This window comes from Schistocerca nitens, chromosome 5, assembly GCF_023898315.1.
Source record: "Schistocerca nitens isolate TAMUIC-IGC-003100 chromosome 5, iqSchNite1.1, whole genome shotgun sequence".
Lineage (NCBI taxonomy): Eukaryota > Metazoa > Arthropoda > Insecta > Orthoptera > Acrididae > Schistocerca > Schistocerca nitens.
In genome coordinates this window covers 146,126,615-146,146,561 of record NC_064618.1, presented here as the reverse complement: position 1 = coordinate 146,146,561, position 19,947 = coordinate 146,126,615, and positions in this window count along the sequence as shown.

Here is a 19,947-nt window from a genome sequence, read left to right as displayed (position 1 = left end):
GTACATAAAAATATGCCCTATGACAACACATTATCCTCAGTCACAGAATTCACAAGATCCAGCATGGATAAAATAACATAATTCCTGTTAGAGAAATAGGAGCTGGCCTAACATTCAGGAGAAACAAGTTTCAGACTCTAACCAGTTCATCACAAGATAAGGTTTCCAACACCATTTCATGTGTATACAGTGCAAGCGGCTCGGGAAACTTGATCAGTCCTGCTTTGGTATGTATTTGGTAAACCTGAGGTTCTCAACATGTGGACTGGTCTGTGGGTGTTAATCCCGTAGCAATATAAATTCTCAACATGGTTCAGAAGTCACAGTTGTGTATTTTGGGGAGCAGACCAGCTTAACAATGTAGTTGAACAACATGCAATAAGATAACTTTGAAGGTAATTTATTGTTGTTTTGCGTTAAAGGCAAACAACATATTAATAATAAGTCACCAAGGAGGTATACCATGGGAAAAAATCAAGAAATAAGAAACAGATAAACAAAAAATAGTAACAGGTAAATTAGCAAAACTGTTAGAAAGAGAGATCCACAAAATGTTGTGGTCTATAACACAACCCTTTAAATGCGAAAATCTGATTGGTTAAAACATGTTCAGCAATCAAGCTTTGTTTTAGTACCCTACATTTTGCAAAAATGGTGAGAGAAGAAGCAAGTACTTACTAGGCATGTCAGACTTTGAGAGTAATAACATACAAAAGGGGGCAGATCCCCACCCAAACAATGACTACGCTCTCCTTAGTGTCTGGGAAGAGTTATCGTCCTGCCACATAGTAGGCATCACCAACAACAGCTTGTTATTCCTCAGTTCCAACCATTCTTCCTCCCAGTAATGTAAGGGCCTTCTCTCAGCAGAAAGGCAATTGCAAATAAGAAGACTTTATATTTGATTACTGCATAGTCTTGCTTGCCTGCTTTACTGCCAGGGCCAATCCTGTGGTTTTTCTGCCAAGTGCTAAAATTTCAAGCATCTCTCTTCCTCTCCCTTATATTTTCAGACACATTCAATGTTTTTCAATGTCATTCATCCATGACATCTTATTTTTACATGTCATGCTTACTCATATGACTTTATGACACGAATTCATCTTCAAGGCCAGAGCCAGATATTGGTCATCAGCCAGTAAAACAGTACACAAAAGTTTACAATGTAATATATTTTGAATTATAATTACAAAATTAATTCACTCACAGAGTATGTAACTAGAAACTGTTAAATATTTCCTGCTTACTGAGCAGAGAAGAGCATGCAATGTGGAGGGAGGAGCACCATAACTGCTGCATGATGAGTAACAAGTGGGAAGGAGTGGCAAGTAGAGTTCTCACAGTACTTCAAAAGCTCATGGTTTGTGCTTCATACCGATGGCTTGCTCGGGTGAAAATGCTGCATAGGAGAGACAGATTTCATAAAAGTTTGTATTTACATAGATGTTTACTTCATATGCAGTACTTATTCATAGCACTACACAAAGGTAAGAAAACAAACATCTGTTCACAGCAACACTGAACAATGGTAAACTGTAAACACTAGCAAAAGGCACAAAACATTTCATATCAAGTTAATGAATTCTGAGCAGAACTATGGGTCTCAGGGAATAATAAAAATTAAACAGACAATTGTACACGACACAGCACCTCCAACAATGAGTTTTCACAGTTTGACGACATTTGGCAAACTATTTGGCAGTAAGACAAAACAAATGTGGGCCCACCCTACAAAAAATTAAGTAAATTAATGAAAAAAACATGACATACATAAATAAATCATAATTACAATTCATTATAAGCCTACATTTACACAGCGGTACACCACAATGTGTTGTAACCAGCTGGGCTAAGTGGAGGGGGGTGTTAGCTTCAAAACGCTCTTTGTCTCATTCAGCTGCAAGCTGCTGGAGAGTCAGGACATGCATTTCCATCAACCCAGTTCTGAGTTTATGTAACATGGCACAATGGATCATTCTGTAGAGCAACGGTACACTATCAAATTTTGCATTAAACTTAAGAAGTCTGCCACCAAAACGTTTCCATTACTTCAGCAGCCTTTGGGACTGATTGCTTGTCCAAATCACAAGTTTCCTGATGGCACAAGTCGTTCATGGAGGGCCAAGAGGAGATCACTGACGAACCTCGCAGTGGACGGCCATCAACTGCATGAGTCACCAAAAATGTGATGAGTGTGCACAATTGTTTGAACTCTGACAGCCTTCAATTGATAGCACAAACTCTAAACATGTCAAAAACAACCGTTTTCCACATTGTGACCAAAGATTTGAACATGAGAAAGGTGTGTGCCAAACTCGACCCAAAAGTGTTGACTGACAAACAAAAGCACATGCAACTGCTTCAGTGCCGAGAAATGTTGGAAATGCGTGAAAATGATCCTCATTTTTCAAACACAGCTATCACTGGTGATGATTCGTGGATTTTTTAGTACGACTCTGAGACAAAAAAGCAGAGTTCAGAGTGGCACACCCGATCGTCGCCCCGCCCCAAGAAGGCATGCATGAGCAATTCCAGGATCAAAACGATGCTCATTGTCTTCTTTGACGTCAGAGGCACTGTCCCCCATGAATTCGTGCATACCGGGACTACAGTGAACTCAGCTTTCTACTTGGAAGAGTTCTAAAGACTGAAAAGGAGGGTCTCGCGCTGCCAAAGTGACATCAAGGACACATGGAAAGTTCACCACGACAATGCGCCAAGTCACAGTGCCTTCATTGTCAACGACTTCCTGGCCAGGACCAAGACCCCATTGGTTCCCCAGCCTCCCTAAGTCCTGACTTGGCTCCCACTGACTTTTTTTTTGTTTCCTCAGTTAAAAGGAGTCATGAAAGGAAAACATTGGGACATTATTGAAAGCATCCAGGTTCATGTTACATCAGCTCTAAAGGACATTCCAGAAAAGGCATTCCAGGATACCTTACAGGCATGGAAACGCTGCCTCCAGAAGTGTATCGATGCAAGAGGGTGCTATTTTGAAAATTTTTATTATTTGTATGAATGTATTCAATAAATAATTTTTTATGAATTTGGTCGCATTACTTATGGAATGCACCTTGTATTACAGATATTTTTCTTGCACCGGAATCAACAAACACCTGTATGACTTTGTTGAAATCCAAACATTCAGCTAGCTCATGTCCAGTCAACATTGTTGCTAGCCCATACAGTCATGCCTGACACATTTTGAACCACAGGTACATTTTAATTAGTTTATGGGAATGAGATGCATGTAGAGGTATACTGAAAAAACTGTCCCACAAATATCTGCACATAAATACACTCCTGGAAATTGAAATAAGAACACCGTGAATTCATTGTCCCAGGAAGGGGAAACTTTATTGACACATTCCTGGGGTCAGATACATCACATGATCACACTGACAGAACCACAGGCACATAGACACAGGCAACAGAGCATGCACAATGTCGGCACTAGTACAGTGTATATCCACCTTTCGCAGCAATGCAGGCTGCTATTCTCCCATGGAGACGATCGTAGAGATTCTGGATGTAGTCCTGTGGAACGGCTTGCCATGCCATTTCCACCTGGCACCTCAGTTGGACCAGCGTTCATGCTGGACATGCAGACCGCGTGAGACGACACTTCATCCAGTCCCAAACATGCTCAATGGGGGACAGATCCGGAGATCTTGCTGGCCAGGGTAGTTGACTTACACCTTCTAGAGCACGTTGGGTGGCACGGGATACATGCGGACGTGCATTGTCCTGTTGGAACAGCAAGTTCCCTTGCCGGTCTAGGAATGGTAGAACGATGGGTTCGATGACGGTTTGGATGTACCGTGCACTATTCAGTGTCCCCTCGACGATCACCAGTGGTGTACGGCCAGTGTAGGAGATCGCTCCCCACACCATTATGCCGGGTGTTGGCCCTGTGTGCCTCGGTCGTATGCAGTCCTGATTGTGGCGCTCACCTGCACGGCGCCAAACACGCATACGACCATCATTGGCACCAAGGCAGAAGCGACTCTCATCGCTGAAGACGACACGTCTCCATTCGTCCCTCCATTCACGCCTGTCGCGACGCCACTGGAGGCGGGCTGCACGATGTTGGGGCGTGAGCGGAAGACGGCCTAACGGTGTGCGGGACCGTAGCCCAGCTTCATGGAGACGGTTGCGAATGGTCCTCGCCGATACCCCAGGAGCAACAGTGTGCCTAATTTGCTGGGAAGTGGCGGTGCGGTCCCCTACAGCACTGCGTGGGATCCTACGGTCTTGGCGTGCATCCGTGCGTCGCTGCGGTCCGGTCCCAGGTCGACGGGCACGTGCACCTTCCGCCGACCACTGACGACAACATCGATGTACTGTGGAGACCTCATGCCCCACGTGTTGAGCAATTCGGCGGTACGTCCACCCGGCCTCCCGCACGCCCACTATACACCCTCGCTCAAAGTCCGTCAACTGCACATACGGTTCACGTCCACGCTGTCGCGGCATGCTACCAGTGTTAAAGACTGCGATGGAGCTCCGTATGCCACGGCAAACTGGCTGACACTGACGGCGGCGGTGCACAAATACTGCGCAGCTAGCGCCATTCGACGGCCAACACCGCGGTTCCTGGTGTGTCTGCTGTGCCGTGCGTGTGATCATTGCTTGTACAGCCCTCTCGCAGTGTCCGGAGCAAGTATGGTGGGTCTGACACACCGGTGTCAATGTGTTCTTTTTTCCATTTCCGGAGTGTATATATTTCCACAGTAGTCATAAACATGTACACAGCAAGAGACATAAATGCAGACTCCTAGAACTACATGGCAGCTTGAATACCCAATCTCAGTCAAAGGACATGTTTTTCATGTTCAATATGACCTATCGACACCACACAAGCCCCTCGCAGTATGGAGTACCACAGGTGAGTCTTGGCTGGAGACAGTGTGGGTTTTGACACTATTAGTGGTCATACGAGATGGTAGATGCATGACCGGGAACCACCTCAACCAGAGCGGTGTGCAGAGGCGGAGCGACGGGAGGCAGGTCCACCTCGAAGTTGCTGAGCCAGCGAGGGTAGATGATGTGGCAGCTGGCCCGTGACCAGGTGGGTGGAATGGCAGATGGCAGGGTGTAGGTATGGCAAGCCCAGATGCTGACCGAGCCGTCCGGTGAGATGAAGGCGTGAACTGTCGTCGGTTCGCACTAACGAGGGAGGGTGAGGCTATGCGCAACACTGAAATTTAGCTGGTCATTGGATGGTAAGGTCGCAGTGTCTGTGAGCAGAATGAGAACTCGGTCATCAGGAGCTATGATTGAAATGTCATCCACGTGGTGTGGGGGTATGTTGCAGAGCAGGGTGACTATGGGAGAGGGTGTCTCCATGGTCGGTGAGGTAGCAGCAAAACCTGCACACTGGGTGGAGGTTGCCATATCCAGGAAACCTGCGAATGGCGTTGGGGAGGTGTTGGGTGACAAAATCAGTGTGGTAGCCCGAGGAGAAATGTTGTCAGACTCCACAGCGGGAGAGAGACTGGTTGGTGAGTCACTATAAGAATCTAACTGAGCCAGTAGGGGGGCATCGGGGTCCACGAATGCTGGTTTGAGTCGGTGTAACGAAACAGTTTGGGGAGAGTCTTTGACAATGATGTTGAAAGTTGTATTGCCCCACCGGAGGACTTTAAAGGAGCCAAGGTAAGGTGGTTGCAGAGGTTGTCGGACTGAATTTTCTCTCAGCATCACATGGGAGAAAGTGTTGAGAGCAGCTGGCATATAAGTGTCCGGCAGTAAGTGGCTGATAGGAGGGTGCAGGAAAGCATGTTTGAAGTGAGTGCACATGCAACTTATGAAATCCGGGTAGGGAGGGGGGGGGGGGGAATCTTCATGTACCTGAGGCTGAATAAGATCCCCTGGTAGGACAGGGTCCCCCCCCCCCCCCCCCCCCCCCCCCGAAAGCAAATTCTGAGATAGTTTCCTGTAAGTCGGGCTTGAAAGTTGAGCGGAGGCAGAGGAGCACCCATGGAAGGGCTTCAGACCAGAGGCTATCGTGGCACCTGAGGGCTGTTTTCAGAGTGTGGTACCACTGTTCTACCAACCTGTTGCTTTGTGGGTGGCAGACTGTGGTATGAATTTTCTTTATGCCGCAGATGTTACATAAAATGGTGAACCGTGAAGACTCAAACTGCTGACCCTGGTTGGTGGTGATAGTGGTCACACAACTGAGTAGATGAAACCCTTGGCCACAGTCTTGACAGTGATGTTAAGTAAAGGAACTGCCTCTACCCAGCGAGACATGCAGTTGATTGAGGATAGAATATATTCGTAGCCCTCTGACGGTGGAAGAAGACCAATAAGATTGATATGTACATGGTGAAATCGTCCTGGGGGAATGTCAAACCTGTCCAGAGGTGGGGTGGTATGGTGGCCGATTTTGTGGCGTTGACAGGGGATGCAGCTGTGTGCTTATGTCTGACAGTCCTGTTTTATATTTTTATAAAGGAAATGCTTGGAGATGAGCTGTGTAGTGGTGTGGACACCAGGGTGAGCAAGGTTATGCATTTCACCAAAGGCCTGCCGGCACAGAGGGGGGTGGGAGCAATGGGCATAAGGTACTGGTAGAAGAGTCACACCACACCTCATCCACAACGCCAGGGAATTTAGCTTTGGTAAACACAAGGGATGTTTGAGGGTCTGTGAGGAGAGCTTGAGATTCCTCGTCAGAGGCTTGTAGGGTGGCCAGGTTAGATTAGTCTTTGATGCGCAAAATAGTATTGATCTGTGAGAAAAAATCTGTGGCAATGTTGTCCGTGCCTTTGATGTAATGAACGTCGGTTGTGAATTGGAAGACTAGATCGAAGTGGTGGAAACGCCGAGAGAGTGGGTCCTTGGTGGGGGTTGCAGAAAGAGTCCGCAAGTGGTTTGTGATCAGTAAGGACGAAGAATGAGCGACCCTCCATGTCGGGGTGGAAGTGTTTGATGGCCTCGTAGACCACAAGGAGTTCTATATCGAAAGTGGAGTATTTCTTCTGAGCTGTTGATAGTTTTTGGAGAAAAAATGAAGAGGGGAAACTGTGTTTGCCTTGTGTTGCTGTAGTACCACTCCCGCCGCAATGTCACTGGCGTCCGCAGTGATGAAAAACTCGGCCAAGTGGTCAGGGTGGGCGAGCATCCCAGTGTGAGCTAAATAAGTCTTTAGTGCATGCCTCCAGCATAGGTGAATTCCAGTGAACGGGTTTGAGTCCTGAAGCCTGTTTACCCAACAGTGAGTCTGTCAGCGGGGCCTGCATGGCAGAGGAAGAGGGCAGGTGATGGTGGTAGTAATTTATTGTGCCCAGGAAACGTTGGAGTCCTTTGTAAGTAGCAGTGGGCAGCATTGACGTGATGGCCTGCATGTGAGATTTGGGAGGCTGTATTCTGTCAGTGGAGACAGTTTAACCCAAGGAAGTGATGGAACACTGGTGCAATTGGAATTTGTCTTTGTTGACCTAGATGCCGTTGGAGTTCAAGGTCTGGAGAACCATGGATAAATGATTTTTATGTTCCTCAGCCAACTTGCTGAAAATGAGTATGTCATCCATATATGCAAAGCAAAACTCGAACTGTCGTAAGATGGAGTCAATGAATCACTGCCACATTTGCGCTGCATTTTTCAGGCCGAATGGCATGAAGTTGTATTGGAACAAACCAAGAGGCATGATAATAGCTGTTTTATGGATGTCTTCCAATGCTGCGGGAATCTGGTGGTAGGCACGTTTACAGTCAATAACACTGAAGATTGTAGCGCCTGATAACATATGAGTGAAATCATGTATGTTAGGTACGGGGTAATTGTCCATGATGGTACAAATGTTTAGACATCTGTAATCACCACACATTTGGAAAGAACCATCATGTTTGAAGGCGAGGTGAATCAGTGAAAACCAGTTGCTGTCTGACGGTTGCAGGATACCTGTCTCCAAAAGTTCGTTAATTTGCTGCTGGGCCACGAGCAACTTAATGGGGTTGAGGTGTCTAGCCTTGTGCCTAATAGGAGGGTCAGTAGTGGGAGCTATCTTGTGGATCATTCTGTCAGTGATGGAAGAAACTGAGAACTGCACACGAGACTGATCATTGTCCTGAAGTGAAGGTTTTGGACGAGTAAGGCGTAGCTGTTAGCGCGAGTGGGAAAGGGCAGCCCGAAAGTCACCTGCCTAGTACATGAGTGCAGCATGCACTTGTGTGGAGAGGGTGGTTGCACGTGCAGTGTGGAGCGGGTAGGAACGCACAGTGAGTGTCTGCTGTCAACCTTGCACTTGATAACTGACACGGGCAAGAGCAGCATTGGCATCACACTTGGAACAGTGTTGGCCACCAAGTCTCATTGCTGGCACATGAGAGAGGGGGAATATTTATGAACATGCGGGGTGTCTGCTAGTGTGGTGTGCATGGTGGCATCATGCACATGACTGTCGTTAGAAGCACTGTTTGAAACACAAGGCACTGAACATGGCGAGCACGTCACAGGTGCTGAGTCTACCGGACGAGAAATTGTCACACCCAATTAATGTGTTGAACGTTGAAGACACGCCCCATGAGGTTGGACTATAAATGACCAGTGGAACCTGTGGAAGTCACTTCAGTGTGGTAAGACGCCATTGGAAGGTGAAACACCGAATGATGCACTCGAACCAGTGTGGTCGAAAACTTGAGCGATCGGTCTGGGGGGTGAGTATGGAGAATTGTGTGCACTAAAATGTCCTTGATTAGTTTGCAAATGAGGCAAATCCGGACCAGGTCGCGGTTGATATTGGCCAGGTGTTTTTTGCGGTAATGGTAGCACCGCACACAGCACCACAGTAACTGTCGTGGCCCGTCAAGAGTCAAAGTACATGTGCAAATGTAGATCGCTTTGAGCATTATATGAGTGAACGGTAGGTTCACAGTTCTGAATATTGTTCACTTCAAACTTCACACATTGGCGAGCACAGTCTGGCGACATGAAACCCGAGTTGATTGTTTGTGTTAGCAGTGTAGCACTCGATCATTGTAGAGCGACAAAGTTTGAGGTTAACATGGCTGGAGATCACAGATCACTGTGAATTAATGTAGAACCAGTGGTTGGATAAGGAATGAAGGGATCGGCGATTGTTGTTGAGCTTCCAGATCTTCGAACAAAGCGTTGGGCGAGGCGGCCATGGCAGTGTGCATATAACCTGTTGATGGTACAACACCCAGTGCGGTAGTCACGAAAGACATGCAAACTTCGGGGTCACCAGTATGGGAATGAGATGCATGTATAGGTATACTGAACAAATTGTCCCACAAATATCTGCACATTCTACAGTAGTCAAACACATGTACACAGCAAGAGACATAAATGCAGACTCCTAGAATTACATGGAGGCTCAAATCCCCAATCTCAGTCAAAGATCATGTTGTTCATGGTCGATATGACCTATTGACACCACAAGTTTAAGCTATGAAAAACGTCTTTCTCCACTTGCCACTGACAATGATTGTGTTAGCACAATTACTAAGGCTACACAGTTTGCACAAAGCGATACACTTTTATGAGTTTCATTGTTTCAATTGGTAAGCTACCAGGCTTTACCAACCTTGAGGCCATAGCTTGGAACTCGTGTCACTAACAGTGTCTGGTACCATGTCTTTAATTATATTAATGTTGTACAGAAAATTAAAAATAACACAGTGACTTTTAAGCTGATGAAATCACTCGCTGATAGCACATATAATAACATTCAGTACTTTAAAGAAAGAATCTATTTTGTACTGCATTTCTGGATCTTCAGTTTCCTCATCTTCTCCCTCATACTGGAAATACTTCTTCATCCACCACTTTCATACCTGCCTTGGTGTTTATGTACTGATTTGGGTTGCCAGTTATGTAGCTTCTAGTAGATATCTTGGAATATGAGGTCCTCCATGCAGTTTGTGAAATACTCTGTTGTCTTTTTCATTAGGTCAGTTGTTTTTCATTTATCTGTAGTAATACTTTGTAGGTTTCTGCTGACAGCATTAATGTGGAGTAATATATCATATGATATCATCACTGAAGAGAGGAATGTTAAATCCACATTCAAGGTCTGCCAAGCTGTCAGCCTCATGTGCAACCATTCTGTCCACATTTTTGACTTCGCTTATTTCAGCCAGTAAATAGCAGAATTCTCCTGCGTCAATCCTACTTCCCCATTTTGTTTGAATCCAGTGGCTTCATTGCTAGGGCAGATATGTGACCATTGAAGACAGCCCAGAGTCGCGTGGACACAGAAAAGAAATTATAAATGTTTCTCAACAAATGAAAGAGTGAAACCGCATATTCAGGTGCCTTTGCAGCATCATTCACAACTATATTTGGGAAGGACTACTGCATGAAACATAAAATCCCTTAGAGGCTAATAAAGCAATGAAAGTAATCAATTATTGATAATATAATGTAAAAGAAGAGACAAAAAAATCTACTAGCCAAGCAGGAGCAGGAGAACAGTCACACAAAAGAATTTAACTTCTATAACCTTTCAGAGCCAGTAGCTCCTTCTTCTGCCAGAAGAATTGAAGAGGAAGGAAGAGGGCTGAAAGGAAAGGGATATATTTCAGGAAAGTCACCCAGAACCCTGAGCCTGGGAAGACTTACCGGACAGGATGAGAAGGAAAGACTGATTTCTGGGGCTGCACTAGATGAGATTTGAAAACCTGAGAGCTTAAAGGTGGAAGACAAGGCAATATGTAAGACAGAGATTACTAATAAGACATTGTACACAAGGTAATAAGAATGGAAAGATAAGTGCATTGTATGTAAAAGAGGTGAGAGATAAGACAGCAAAAAAAAGACAAGTCAGAAAATGGAAGATGTAGAAAACTAAAATGGAGTGAAGGAAGGAGTAGTTACTGTGAATAAATGCCGATACAGAAGGAATTAATTCAAATTAAGGCCAGGTGGGTGTTGTGAACCAAGGACATATTGTAGTGCTAGTTCCAATCTGCGGAGTTCTGAGAAATGGTGTCAGGGGGAAGAATCCAGATGGCGCATATGGTGTAACAGGCATCAATATTGTGATCTCTCCAAAAAACAACTTTGGAGTATGCCACTAGTTGCCCAGTATTATACTGGTCTTGAATGTATCAATCAGATACTTTGACAGGGTGATGAGTTCCTAAAATCATGCCCTGAAATGAGATCCATTCTGTCTGAGATTTTGCCCACCACACCTAGAATATCTTTTCCTCACCCTCCCAATCTCTGCAATATCCTTCTCAGACCCTATGAACCTTCTGCACCCATCTCCTTACTCTATGGCTCCTACCCCTGTGACTGTCCCCACTGCAAGACTTGCCCTGTAGTTGCTGGCTTCAAAGCAACCACCGAACATATATCTGCCTTATTTGGTCAGCACCTGCAACCCATAGTACAAGGACTTCCTTCATATATTAAAGATACCAACCATTTCCTAGATCATCTGAAATCTGTGCCTATCCCACTTCCACCACATACCTCGCTTGTCACCACTGATGTCATCTCCCTTTATACCAACATCCACCACATACATGGTCTGTCTGCTGCTGAACATTTCCTCAGTCAACACCCACCTGATTCCCAATCTATACATCCTTCTTGCTCACCTTAATCAACTTTACACGTACCAACAATTATTTCACCTTTGAAGGGCAGACATACAAACAGATCACAAGTATGCCACGGGAACTTGGGTGGCTCCTTCCTACATCATTTTCATTGGTCACTTGAATGGGGCTTTCCTGGGATCCATAAGCCATCAGCCCCCGATCTGATTTAGATACATTGATGACATCTTTGCCATATGGACTCATGGTGAAGATGACCTGTTAAAATCCCCATGATCTCTAAATACCTTCTCCCAATTAAATTTCACAAAGTCCTATTCCAAATCGCATCCCACTTTCTTCGATGTTGACGTCATCCTCAATTAAGGTCAGCTACACTCTACCGTCTACATCAGACCCACTGACAAACAACAGTACTTACATTTTGACAGTTGTCATCCTTTCCATGTCATACGTTCCCTCTGATACAGCCTTCGCATTCGAGACAAACATATTTGCTTGGATACATACTCTTACAGCAGTACACCACCAATCTTCACTGGACATAATTATCCTAACAGCCTAGTTCAAAAGCAGATTTCTTGGACCATCACATACAATCCTGGTACTGCTGATCCCTCCAAAAAACAACTTTGGAGCACACCACTTGTCACTCAGTATTATCCTGGTCTTGAATGTTTCGATCATCTACTTCAACAAGGGCATGACTTCCTAAAATCATGCCCTGAAATGAGATCCATTCTGTCCGAGATTTTGCCCACCACACCTAGAATAGCTTTTCGTCTCCCTTTCAATCTCTGCAGTATCCTTGTCATACCCTATGCTTCTTCTGCACCCATCTCCCTACCCTATGGCTCCTACCTCTGTGACCATCCCCACTGAAAGTCTTGTCCTATGCACCATCCTACCACCACCTGTTCCAGTCCTGTAAGTGGCAAAAGATATAATATCAAAGGGAGAGCCATCTGTGAAATGACACCTCATACACCAGCTGATATCTAAACACTTTTCAGCCTTTTGCATTGGCATTAGTATCACCCGGTTATCAGTGAGTATGAATAGACATAGGCAGAGAGAGTATACAGTCAACACACAATATCCTGTTGCAGAGCAAGCTGTACAACATGACAGTCATAATCTCGAAGCCTGTTTCACCATACACGCCACCTTGTTTTTTTCCGCAGGCACCCGTTTCTCAGAACTCCAGAGGTGGGAACTAGCACTACAACATGTACTTGGTTCTTGCCACCCACCTGGCCTTAATTTACTTTGATTCCTTCAATCTCAGCATTTCTCCACAGTAACTACTCCTTTCTTCACTCCATTTTAGTTTTCTACATCTTCTATTTTCTGACTTGTCTATTTTTTGCCATCCTGCCTCCCACCTCTATTACATACAATGCACTTAGCTTTTCACTCTTATTAACTCATGCATGATGTTTTAGTAGTAATCTTCTCTTGCATATTACCCTCTCTTCCACCTTTAAGCTCTCAGGTTTTCAAATCTCATCCGGTGCAGTCCCCAACAGTTAGTCTTTCCTTCTCATCCCATTTGATAAGTCTCCTCAGACCCAGGTTTCTGGGTGACTTTCCTGAACTATACCCCTTTTCCTAAACCTCTCCAGTCCTTTTCCTTCACTCCTCTTCCTTTCCGTTCAACTCTTCTGGCAGAAAGAGCCATTGGCTCTGAAAGCTTGTAAAAGTTAAACCCTTTTGTGTGTGTGTTTCCCTGCTGAAACTTGGAGAGTAGATTTTTTTCTATCTATTTACATTATAAAATGCCTTAGGATTTATATTTAAAATCTGCCTTGATGATCCTAACTCTTGCCTTTCATATTCTAATCATTATCATAGCCTTGTCCCCTCATGTCCTCCAAAGGTATTTTCATTCCCTCTTACTGTTTTAACATTACCTCTGTAAGCCCCAAACCAGATGTATAACTTATAATCACAAAGCCAAGAAAATGTGTACAAGTATTTGCATGACAAGTGTCAACGTCAGCAGAATTCCCACTAATGAAATGCACTATTAGTGTCATTTGCTCAACACAAATCCAAAATTATACTATAATATGTAATTTTTTGACAGAGGACGTGAATTATTTCAATTTGTATGTTTTTCCCCAGATAATGATGAGACATAGTTTTCATCACAAGTTGTTGTCCTCGGGAAATCTCCTAGAAACTTTCCAAATAATTCAACAAACTATAAGAAATTCACTGTTTGTTGTGAGTAAGAGATTTATCTGAACTTTCTCGTAAAGGAAGGTACTATCTAGCAAAAAAATGAATAACTGCTATAAGGTGTTCGATTACACCTTTCCATTTCCAAGTTTCTGAATTTAATACCCCAGAGTAACTGTATCGACAAGATTACCACATTTTAATCTTCTGGAGAGCTCTGTTCACTTCTGGTAAAATTTTTAGTGTGCTTGGGACCTACTGTGGCTAGGTAATGTATCAGAAATGTGCCACCAGTTACTGCCAACACCTGAAGTGAGTAATATTTTAATGATAGAAAAGAATTTGCACAAAAAATCTTCACTTTTTGAATAAACTAACCATTTCTCTGGACAATTTCACCATTGCATTAAGTCTAATTGTAATTTTTATAAGTAAAACGAAGATTAGAATCATCCTTAGGACAGCTGTCAAATTCAGTTATTTGTTCTGGAGGGTGCCCTTTGGCTAAGATTGTCCTAATAAAATTGTCTATTTTCGTGGGCCATTTTGTGGGACCTAAATCAGCTACATAACTTTTAATTTGAATGTGAGATATGCAGTTGCTAGACTGAGCTGCAACCATTTCACATTCATCAGAGAGCTTGCACACAGTTTCCAACTTACCTTGTGACACTGAAGGTACACAGGCTTACCCTGCTTTATACTGAGGTGAAAAACGTCATGGGATATCTCCTAATATCATATCAGACCTCCTTTTGCATCAGGTAGTACAGCATCTTGACGTGACATGGACTAAACAATTCAGTGGAAGTCCCTTGCATACATATTGAGCCATGCTTCCTCTATAGTCATCCATAACAGTGAAAGTGTTGCTGGTGCAAGATTTTGTGAATGTCCCATAAATGTTTGAAGTGTAATCTAATCTTTCTCTTCAATTGTCAAGAATGTTCTTCAAAGCAGTCATGATCATTTGTGGTCCGGTGCATGGCACATTGTCATCCATAAAAATTCCATCATTGTTTGGGAATATGAAGTCCATGCATGGCTACAAATGGTCTCCAACATAACCAATTCCAGTCAATGATTTGTTCAGTTAGACCAGAGGACCCAGTAAATTCCAGGTAAACACAGAACACATCATTATGGAGCCACCACCAGCTCGCAAGGTGCCACTTCGCTTCACGGCTTCATGGGGTCTGCACCACACTTGAACCCTACCTTCGGCTCTTACCAGTGGAAATCTAGTTCCAACTACCATTCTGTGTTTAGAGTCTGTTAAACCCCATTGTGCAGCCATAATCATGTCATAAACCTTCTCACCATCAATGCATTGTCCAATTATATCTTGTGTTCGCAATACTACCGCCATCTGTATATATGCATATCACTATCCCATGACTTTTGTCACCTCACTGTATGTCTGTATCTGCATTCATGCATGCATCATCTTGATCAAAACCTTCTCTAGATTTAAAAAAGGTATCTAATGAAAATTTCAATTTTCTATGTATATTTTCCCTTTCAGCTCATCTTGTCTTATACTGAGGCACTTTCTACCATCAAACATTGTAAGAGCTTATAACATTCACAATACAGCCTAAATTAAAATATGTCACATTACAGTGAGAGAACCTTTTCACATTAAACCAATAATCCATTGATATTATCAGCTGAATGTGTACTTATTAACTTTTTACATAATCATTGCTGTCATCTTTACTGGACAGCCTACAACAGGAGTGAAAAAATCTTCTTCACCTACATGATTACTATTGAAAGTTAATAAATAAAAATATATTGTGTGTGGAAAATTAAATATGTTTCTAACAAGCACAGCACATATTAGTGACACAAACCACAGTTTGACCACTACAGGACACTTCATTTTCTATTTAACTATCAGTTGTAGTCTATTAATGAACAAAGTATTCAAATCTGTTTCTCTACTTTGAAACTGCCAACCACTGGCTACTGTCAGTTGGGCAAGGAGAGTTTGTAATGCCACAGTGTGGGCAAAGTGGAGTACCAAGACAGCAGTTGTGGCTTGAGACCTGTAGCAACCAGCACAGCATTGCATTGCCAGCGGTACTGTTGGCACTCCTGTACAAAGTGGAAAGTGAGTGACTTACACATAATTGCTTTATTTGCTGGAAAAAAGTGTGTCTGTAGCGCATAAAGGAAAAATGGCTATGGCCAGATGTTGAGAAGGTAAGGTGTTAGAATAGTTTTTGAACTGTGACTGTAACATTTTTCAGTTACATTTAAACTATGGAGACTTGTGTTATAAACAGTTTATTATTACCTCATCTTGAGTACTGAGTATCAAAAGAGGCCAAGGCATAGTTTAGTACAGGATACAGAAGACTGCATTAAACCAATAATTGTGTGTACAGTCCTTGGATTACATGAGTTCTGATGCTATGGAGATTTCGTCATGCGATGAGACTATGCAATGCATCAGGGATACATGATGAGCAACCAGTGCCAGGCGCAAGATTCAGTGGCTGTGAGCAGCAAATGAGAACATTAGCAGACACACCAAAAAGGTTGTTTCAGCAGTCCTAAAACAGGTCAGAGACACCAAATAGCTTGTTTCAGCAGTCCTAAAATAAGTACATCATGCGAGATTCAGTAGCCAGCAGCAGAGCCAGAACTTCTCAGTGGCAGCATGCGGATTAATGCAGATTAGAGTATGTGATATGCTTGCATAGCATAGTTCAAAATGCATAGTGGCCAGAGGAAGGCACTGTTATGGCCACATGTAGTAAGTGTTGCTTTACACAGTGGAGAATGGCAAAACAGAGGCAGCCAGTGATCATGGCATTGCGAAGTAGGCACGGCACAGATAGCCTTGCTGACAGTTGCAGTCTACCAACCGACTGACGCAAGGACGCACGCAGAATGAGCGCCAAGCGAAGCCTGGAGAGTGCTGAGTAAGGGAAGTGAGGCCAGCACACTAAGTTACGCTGCAATATACTGCAGGAGTAATAACAAGAAGCTGCCACTGAGGGTAAAAAACGACCTCCTGCCGGATATAAATAGTGGAGCACAGGCAGCAACGGACAGAAGCCATTAGGAAGCAGTTCGGATCTGAGGACGAACGTTCAATCTTTGTAGGTGACGATTTTGGAAGCCTGTTCCAGCTCGCAGGAGTCATCCATTCGCTGCCAGATGTCAGCTTCAGCTCTGGGGGGTCAGCCTGAGTCTGGTCGGCACCATGGCTGACTAACTACAGCGAGACCTTCCAGCAGGACCGGCCGCAGTGCGGTCTTGGGCACAGACGCCTCTCGGAACTGACGCCTGGACTCCATGGCAATGCGGCCCCGCGTCGCGTGGTCCGTCCATGACAGGAGCTTGCGGACATCGTGACTGACTGCTTCCCAGCCGCTGGTGCACCAGGCGGCAGCAGCTGACCTCACAGCCACGCGGTTCCGTAGGAGTGCCATACTGGGCTGCCGAGCAGCGACAAGTTCATCTCAACCACAGGGCATCCTGACTTCAGCGGGGCATTGGTGGCACGCATTGCTTGCATTGTCAGAGAATCTACACAGCAGCAGCCAGGCAGAAGGATCCGCAGAGCTGGCCAGCGACGATGAGGGAGAAATTGTAAAGAAAGCTCAATAAATAATTGTAAAACCCCACGCCGTCTCAGTCTTTGGTGCAGCCACTGTGTCTGCTGCTAACAAGTACTGCAGAAGTAATAACAAATGGGCATCTACCATAACAAGTGGTGTCAGGTGCACCCACACCACGACTTTGACTAGCACCATACGGAGCAACCGAGAAACACCGAATAGGGTGAGTCCAGCAACTGTCTTCTCTGTATGTTTTCTGTGTAGCTAGACATGTCGAGGGTAATGTTAAGGAATGTGAGAGTGTCATTTGAAAGGCCTAGCAGCCCTGTAGACTTATCGCAGTTTCATGGGAATGATAGTCACGTTAACTTAGTACCATCTAAATGTGTAGTGTGTGGATTAACAGGTCATGTCGCTCCTTGCGATAAATTTGTACCTAGCACTTGTGAGGTCTGTGGCTTTTATGGTCATGTAACGGGGCAAGTGGTAAGTCCAGATAGCTTGCCATTACACGTGCTAGGAATTAACTTGCTTCTGGGTAATACAATTTTATTTTTGTGAGGTGAGGTATGCCACATGGAAAATGCCAGAGACATGTGCAACCGGGACGAGTGACGCCTTAGTCCCATTGACAGAGCAAGTTAAGAAACTGATTGAACAAAATAAGTTGCAATAGGAGCACGTGCAGAGGTTGGAGCAACAATTGTTGCAAAATACTCAATCAGGCTCGGAAGCGATAGTGTAGAATGCAAGGGTACTGTCTTTTCCAGTGTAGCAGATTGTTCAGCGGCTAATTTGATACCTTCCTTCTCAGGTAAAACATCAGAGGATGTGAATTTTTTCATTGGTGACATACGTAGTATGGCTAGACTGTGTGGTTGGTCAGATGAAATGTGTTTGCAACTGGCGAGGTTACGGTGAGTAGGTGACGCAAAGACTTATGTGGCATACCACGAAGGGTTAAAGGATGCTACTATGTTCACAGAGTTGGCTGAGGGATTATTGCAAAGGTTTAGGAAACAAAACAGTGCCAGATTTTTTAGGGAAAAATTGGGGAGGATGATGAAAAAAATGGGTGAAACGGTAGAAGAATTTTCAGACAGAATTAGGAGAATGAATGCGCACACGTATGAGTTAATGCAAGATGTGAGTGCAAATGAAGTTCTATTGAAAGAAGCAGAGAATAGAGCTTTAGACACATTTTTGCAAGGGGTCTCGCCGGATTTTTCATGCTGGATACGGATGGAAAATCCAAGTGATTTAGCAGCAGCATTGCGCATAGCTACACATTTGCAGGAAGTGGATAGTGCCACTAGAAGTCGCAATGACAAAAAAATTTTTTCGTCTTCCAAAGAGTGTTACCATTGTGGGAAGCAAGGTCATTTTAAGTGACAAAGTCAGGAACTGCAGAATTTAAATTGTCAGAAAATAGGGCGTAAGGCAGGGCAGTGTCAAGCCAAGAAACGGGTTAATGGTACAGCAGGTAAAAAACTGTTAAATGAAAAAAGGGAGTGTTCCTGCTGTCGGAAGGCATTCCCAGTAAAAAGAGGTACTCAGAGATTGCACGAAAAGGCGGATTGTAGTTTGACGGTTTGGATAAAAGATAAATGGCGAAGAGTTTTAGTAGATACTGGAGCGCATGTATCAGTTGTCAGTGTGGACCTCATGGGCAAGAAAGGATTAGAAGCTCTGAGATACAGATTGCACGCAGTAGGTGATAAAAAATTAGATGCATTAGGGACAGCACAGCACAAGTTTAAGATAGGGAACGTGTGGTTCCGGGAGCAAATGGAGGTGTTGTCAACTGTGGGACAGGGATTTTCAGCAATACTTGGGTTGGACTTTCTGATTAAACATCACGCCAAAATTGACCTTTCGCAACATACGTTGGAACTCGATGGGAACTTGTTCTCAATGGGTACAGCCATTGCAAATGTTTCAGAGTCGCAAGGTGCACCGATAACTAATGTGATACCAACTAAAATGCGTACAAGTGCATTAAAGGTGATTTCATGTGACAAAGTACAAACAGGTATTGGGAAGTTGATCTGGGTACCGGTGGATGTCGATATGCCACAGCAAGGGTTATTCTTTGTAGAGCCACTGCCGAGTAATGAGGTTTTAGATGAAAAGCATTGCTTTATTCGTAGGGGTGTATCACAGGTAACGGACATAAACGGGCATGGTTACGGTGAGTTTAGATAACTTCAGGCAGGATGATGTCGATCTGCCAAAGGAATTAGTAATAGCCACAGTAGAGCTAATGGATGAAGAGGACATTGATAGTTCGAGGCTAGACTATGATGTAAAGCAAACAGTCAGCACTTCTGCACTTCATGACAAGGTAAATCATTTGAGAAGAAATGATCATTTGGGTATGGAAACATTATTACTAAAGTATAAAGCATTGTTTGAAGCACAGGGTACGTTACCTGCTACACCGATAACACAGCATCGTATTCCGACAGGGAATCATGCTCCGGTGTATCGTAGGCCGTACAGACTACCAAAACAATTACAACCAATAGTAGAGCAATTAACAGAGCAACAACTGGAAGATGGGATTATCCAGCACAGTAATAGTCCTTGGTCTAGTAGCGTGGTCCTAGTTCTGAAGAAGACACCAGATGGGTCGAAAAAATGACGC